Raw genomic sequence first — 7296 nt, 5'->3', positions numbered from 1 at the left:
TACTTCATACATAAAATATTGAAACTTCTGAACAGAAGTTGTTTAGAAATCTTTTCTCATTCAGGGTGGTATTCATTTTGGCAGTACTTTCATGAAAATATATTTCTGGACTAAATTCATCACTAAAGCTTGCTTTTTCATCTGTCCAAAAATACAGGCACTTCTGAAAGATGATTTGACCTGTCTCAAGACAGGTAAAACTCCCCGTGGAGTTCTCCATTTGTTTTTTTTTTTTTTTTTGCACTATGGAATGAGTCTATGCTTCTGACTGAGACTGCATGCATAAATTTTGATGCTGAAACCTGATGAGTACAATCTGAATCTCAGTGCAGATTAAAAAAAGTGCACCCTTGATTGTAGGAGTGTTCATAAGCAATTAAAATTTACTTTTTTTTTTTTTAAATGTCTTTTGTCTTCAAAAACTATCTTAGTGAAATTTTAGTATGAATTGTGGCTTGAAAAACAAAACAAAACTCCAAAACTGTTATGAACATTCTTCTGAAATCCATCTAGTGATTTCTTACTTATCTAAAAAATACTGAAAACAGTTACTGGGTAATTCTGTGAGACAAACATGAATTAAACACTATGAACAATAAGCTGCACATAAAACAACTGTGTTTCTGTATTACTGAATTTGTTTTTAAAAAATTCACAGTACTGTCCTAAAAGAAAAAAAAACCCAAACAACAAAAACCCTCCAAAAAACAGTGAAGTTGATAATATGACTTGTGAGAATTCTTTATTATTTCAGTATCCAGTAGCTACCATGCAGAAGGACCAGTTAATTAACTGTTTATTATTCTAACTTCAATAGCTTATTTTCATATAGACTGGAAAGCCTTGCAGAGATTCCCCAGAGCATATCATGGCGATGATTTTTTAGAAAGACAACATAATCAGACATGAATTCCATTTCACTCTGACAAAAGTACATTTTCTTTTGAGTTTTACTCTTTGGTAGTATTACAGAAGCAGTTTTAGTATATGAGTTTTTACAACCCACAAGAAGTGTATGTACAATAGACGTTTAAAGGGATGTTGGACATCCCATACCAGACAGTAAAACCTTGTTTGCTTGTGTTTCACATCATTAGGATGCCATGGAATAACAGCAGAGTAAACTGAACTTTCTTTATTATGGCTGCAATTCTTGATTATGGAAGGAAAAATAAATCTTAAGGATCTGGAAACAGATGATAGTTTTATAGTTAAACTCTGATTTGCACATAAAGCTGTGGAAGTAGAATACTTAGTTTACCATTATGTCATGATTCATTTGACAGAAGTTGAGTGATCGTTGGGCAGAGTTAATCTGTTAGAGTTCTAGGTAGATGTTATGAACTCTCTTGGGGCTCTCATGATTCTAACATAAGGACATCACAGAGCTGTCTTGGCTAATATTATCTACCTTACAGTCTTCTCTTTAGATCCACGAATTACCAGCGCTCAGAGCAGCTCATTCAACCATACAAGATCTTTCTTGGGAACCCTGGGGAATCTGTGCAAGTGCTCTGATTGCTTTGAATGTGTTTCAGTTTCCAGCTCTTAGAAATCATTACCCTAAAGGATGGATGTCTTAGGAGTAGCAGCATTATTCATAACCAGCTTTATAAAAAGAAGATTTTAAATTAAAAAAGATATGCTAACGTAAAAATTCAGATTTCAGTAACAGAGCAACATTTAATAAACATGAGAAAATTAAATTCATTATTAGGGTCATACTTAAGGATTTGCTTTATCATTCTTTAGCTGTTTTGTGGAGATAGCTAATAGCAGCTGGCATAGCCTGGTAAGTTCCTAAAGGGAAATTTGTTCTATTTAATTTTTTTATGGGAAGTTTATAACTAATTACAATTCAAGGTCCTGCTCTGAATGGACATCTCTTTGTAATTTGGAAATGGGACCTCATACTGTATTGCTGAAATTTATCTATCAAGTTTCTCCCTTCTTTTTATAAATGTTGCTGAAATTTTAATGATATAAGGTCCCTACAAAAGTTAAAAAAATTCAGCTTACTAAGATTTTTCTTACTAAGATTTTGTTCTTAGAACAAGAGAATCACGTAAGGACACAAAGAAAATTAACTGGAAGATTATATTTTCCCAACTCACTGACTGAAATTAGATGAATCCATCACACTGAACTATAATACATCCAGGACTTATCTCTAAAGTTATTTTTCATAGCTTTTTCAGCATTGTCCTTAGTGCACCAGGATCTAGGTGATGATTTTTCCCAATGTTTTCTATACCATGTGAATATCCATTTATGACTATGTATTTAAGTGCCAGGCCAATAAAGGAAATGAGTGTAAACAATCAGAGTCTGGGGGGCAGTGAGATTCTTGAAACTCTTGGATTTAATTTCAAGGCATTGTCCCCAGCCCAGGCTGATGCTGCTATATCTCAGCTGAAGTCAGTTGTCTTTCTTTTCTCTCTCTTTTTTTTTTTTCCCTGTATAAATGTCTGTACAGAGATATACTCTCAGCAGGAGTTGACAGAGACTGCTTGCAATCTCAGTTTTAGGTGTTTAGGTCACTTTTCAAAGAAATGAGTTGTAGTCTTCCAGACCAAGGAGGGAGCAGGATCCAAACTGCCTGCTTGCCAGAGAGCATAAGCATAATCCAGAATTGACACTTAAATATTTAAGCTGGGAGGATGAGTAGGCAGAAGCAGTACTTTGGAGGCTGGATTCCTTCCTCTCCACTTCAGGAGCCAGTCAATAGGCAAGAGAAAGTTGTGCATCTCAGAGGATGTTTCAGCTCCATGCACAAGCCAGATGGTTTTTTCAATCTACTTAACAACCAATTCACCTTCTGCATGTCTCTATCTGTCCTCATTAACCCTAATGAAGAGTCTACAATGACCACACTCCTTTCTAAATGTCTCAATTTAATGTTTAAATTGAGGTAAAATCTATCTGGTGCTGAGAGTCTCTAGAGCTTTTTGTCAAAGATATGCCTCGACAGATGCAGCTGCATTGGACATTTTGAATTAGGCATCACTGTAAAGTCTCTCATGAGCTCTAGGCCATAGTCATTAAACTTCATGCTTTTGAGTTTTGTTGTTGATTGCAGCAACTTCTCTGTTAGAAAGCTGTGTTAAATCCCAGCGTGACATCCAAGGTTACACTATTCAAATTAAACTGCAGTTCATATCCAGTAATATTAGGAGCAAAATTTCAACATTGTCTATATAACAAATTTGTACCTCAGTTGTTACTGTGCATTTCCCAAGCTTATATTAGGAACACTTGTGTTCTGTAATTAGTGTGGAAAAATGATGATCCTCATAAAGTCCAATTTCTCTAAAATGTTCAATTGCCATTACCCATAGCTTACTATGTTTCATTCTTTAAGAGTAGTTTCATTTCGCTGAAATGACTCGTTGGGCATGGATGGATGTGAGCTCCAAATGGCAAACACAAATCCATGCGCAGACCCTAACGAACCTGCGGTACAATTATGAAGAAGCATGTGTGTGTGGGTTACTGTCAGTGAATAACAAAAGCATAGAACCTTAATTAAGAAGTGGGAATATGATACTGTTGGATGGTATTATTGCTTTTCCTGGGAAGAATTATTGCATCTTTAATCGCATACCGGGTTCTCAGAAAATCATTCGCCTCAAGCAAGTAAGAAATTGGAAGAAGAAATGAGCACAGAGAAGACTCCCAGAAATCTTGTTTTTCCAATGGGACTAAACAGAAATGTTTGGATGCAATTAATGTAGTTGAAATAAACGCATTGTGACACCAAATATTTTAAGGCACTACAAGACTCATTCAAGTGCAGCAACTGCATCCACTGCTGCTAAACTAAACTTTAAAGAAAGCCCACAAAATCCAAAGAGTTCGTCTACCAGAACTATCTCACAAACTCTCCTGCCATCTCACAAACACTTAACCATCATTATTGCAAATAGTCCTTTTCCTTAACCTTTAGCATTATTTTGTTGTAACATCAGTGACAGATCAACTACATTGACAAGTTCCTTTCTGTACTGTTTGTTTCTATACATGGCTGAAGCTGAGCAGAGAAGTGAGGAGCATGACCACAGCACTTAAAAGCAATGTTGGTGGTTTAAACACACATTTACTACCGAACTGGATGAAAAGAAGGTTTTAAGAGGGACAAACTGCTAAGTGTGTAATCAGTCACTGGGTAGATCTCATTTTATTTTGAGTAACTGTTAATTAAAGCACAGAAATGTGGAAATTGGAAGACTTTATGGATCCAGAGTGGCCTTTGTTTCCTGTTCATGTGATAATTGTATTAAGTTTTGAACAATAATATTTATACATGAATATTTGCAGCAATGAATTCCGCCATTTGATTTCACAAGGATATGTCTAAATCACGTACGAAAACAGAGGTAAGAATTTCCAATGGTAAATTGCACAATCAGAAATTATTAGTAAGTAAATCACTTATAAGCAGTTTGGGTAAGGATCCTGCCCTTCTTCTCTAACTGCATAAGCTCTGACACCTTGGAATAAGGGGATTCTGCATTCCTTGACTTTTGAGCTTTTATAGCCTAATAGGTGCTGGAGCGTATCCTAAGTGACATTTTAAGTTGTCTGAGCATGACTAAGCCATTAGAGAGTGTCCAAAGGAGGGTAACAAAGATGGTGAAGGGAGTTGAGGGGAAGCTGTGTGAGGAGCAGCTGAGGGCATTTGGTCTGTTCAGCCTGGAGGACACTGAGGGGAGACCTCATTGCAGTTACAACTTCCTCCTGAGGGGAAGAGGAGGGGCAGGCACTGATCTCTTCTCTGTGGTGACCAGTGACAGGACCCAAGGGAATGGTCTGAGGTTGTGTCAGGGGAAGCTTAGGTGGGATATTAGAAGGAGGTTCTTCCCCCAGAGAGTGGTTGGGCACTGGAACAGGCTCCCCAGGGCAGTGGTCACAGTACCAAGCCTGACAGAGCTCAAGAAGCGTTTGGATGATACTCTCATGGTGTGACTCATGTGGACGGTTCTGGGTAGCACTAAGGGTTGGACTCGATGATCCTTGTGCGTCCCTCCCAACTCAGTATATTCTGTGATTCTGTGACTTGCAGAGCCAAATCTCAGTTTCTCTTTAACACAACTGTAGATACAGGAAAAGATCCAGAAAAGCCTGCAACAGAGCTCATATTGCTGATCCACAGCCACTGAGCCATGCAGGACCAATGCTCACCTATCCCCTTTGAGGACAATGTGGGCTGTTGCAGTCCAGTGCCCATTCTGGGGCATTCTGAGAAGGACATTTTTAGAGACAAATAAATGGCATCGTGGTCAAAGAGGTGTCAAGTCTTTAAGTGTATCTACAGGGACCCCTTTCCTTCTTCCTAGGGGTTTAGCAGCCTGTGTTCAAGGTCAGGTCTGATATGGTGAAGCCGTATAAACTTGGATCAAACTTTTGTAAACACAGAAAAATGTGTGAGAAAACAGTAAGAAGCCTCACCTACTGCTTCCATACCCCAGGAACTGCACTTCAGCCATGTCCTTTGTCCTGGTCCTTACCTGCAGTTCACTATAGAATTCCTACGCTTCCCTTGCATTTAAAGTCAGAAGGAGAAGGATGTTGAGGGAAATATTCTTACTTTTCTTTAAAAATGCTAGAGGTTGCTGGGTGTAGACAGTAAGGGAGTTGAAAATAAACAGCACTTCCTCATGCTCCAAAACACACCACATCCCTGCAGATGCCTGGAATGAGAAGTGCAGGAAAGGTTACAGAGAGAATCTTCAAATGAAAAATAATGAGTTGCAGGGGATTCTGACAGAGAAAGATAAGGCTTGGGACCTGGCTGGTGGGATTTGAGCAGAAGATACAATTGTGCCAAGCAAAACACACATAACTTCACATTCATTCTGGAAGCCATAAGAAACAATAGGGTATCATCGTACTTGTGGTGTGGTTTGATTGATTTGTTGGAAAGAAAGCAGGGTTGTTTTATTTACTCTGAACTGGAGAGAAAGGAATGTCACATTGTCTTTATTAACCATATGTTTCCACCCTCTCCCACATTTAAATGCATATATATTGACTTTTTTTTTTCTACAATATACTTTTCTTCTAACCCTGGTTCCATGCTTCAGTTAATTCAGATAAATGTAGGATTAAGAGTAATAAAGGTTATATTTTTATTTTGCATACACTTCATGCAACCGTTAATATATGTCCATTTATCTGAATGCCTTTCTTATGCATCCATGAAGCAAACACAACAGTGCCATCCCAGAAGAGACTGGGTAAAGATGCACAGGAGACTAAAGTTGAGTTTTATTCAGTCTGAACTGTTTTTAGTAGTCATTTGGGTTTGTACTCATTACTGCTCATATTGGTATTTCTACACACTGTGAAATCAGAGCAGAGATGGATTATACTTCTAATCCAACTCTTTCTAGAATGCATGGAGAAGTCTCAGTTACTTCCACATCAATTTAATTTACATTTGTATGGGAGTAGGTAACTTGTTCCTCAGGAGTGAAGTGACATCTTTTAGAGGAACCCACTGGGGCTTTTGGAAGCTGCTGCAAACATCCAATTAATTCAAGGAATCTACTCAACACTGTCTCCTCCTGACGCTGAGACTGAATGGATTTCCTCCCCATGTATCTAATAGAAGTGCTTCTGAGGCTGATGAAACTTCTTTGGACACAAATAAAGAGATGGGCATACTTTCAAAATTCCTAATCGCTAGAAGGAAATAACAGTTATATCATGATCTGCCAATTGGTGATAAACTATGATGCTGATGTAATTAAGTCTACAATGAAAACGGTGTAGTCATGGCAAAATGGTTTTATAAGTAAACAAAACCTTAACCTTATTTTGACCCATCAATCTATACTTAACATAGCAAATGCATCAATCTCCCAGAAACTTCGGCATTGTAATAACTTCTTGTTTGCACCCAGGTGTTTTGTTGAAAGGAAATCCAGGCAAATATTCCAGGCAAGAATTTCAGTGTGCGAAAGAGAAAATTAGTGTTGATAGCTGCGGAATAAGAACCCAGGAATGTGTCAGTGGATTTTCTGGTGACTTTTTCTTGTAGCACTGAACTTTGTAGGAACTTTGGCATGACAGGGTACCTGAGTATTGCCTTTTCTTAAAATATGGAGAGAGGCTGGATTCTGTGTTACAGATCCAGCAAAGAAATCCCAGGTAAATCCAGACCACAAAGAACTTGGATTGATAGCAAGAACTTCACATTTCCAACTTTGCTGTCTGAACCTGAAATCTACCTTCTGGTACTTCCTGTGGTCGTGTGTTACATTAGCTTAACTGTGGAGCCACTTCAAGGCTCTG

The 7296-nt window shown here is 38.0% G+C and overlaps 1 long non-coding RNA gene across 1 annotated transcript; it reads left to right on the top strand.

The window, feature by feature from the left end:
- The first annotated feature begins 1750 nt into the window (after positions 1-1750).
- On the top strand, positions 1751-7004 carry LOC127474492 (uncharacterized). Its single transcript, XR_007905877.1, has 3 exons — positions 1751-1792; positions 4318-4376; positions 6906-7004. It is a non-coding gene; the product is annotated as an uncharacterized LOC127474492 (long non-coding RNA).
- The last annotated feature ends 292 nt before the right edge of the window (positions 7005-7296 follow it).

Source organism: Manacus candei, unplaced genomic scaffold (genome assembly GCF_025592945.1).
Source record: "Manacus candei isolate 608988 ecotype Guabito, Panama unplaced genomic scaffold, ASM2559294v1 h1tg000042l, whole genome shotgun sequence".
Taxonomy (NCBI): Eukaryota; Metazoa; Chordata; class Aves; order Passeriformes; family Pipridae; genus Manacus; species Manacus candei.
The sequence above is the reverse complement of the archived record's forward strand: the minus strand, read 5'-3'. Positions and strand labels throughout refer to the sequence as shown.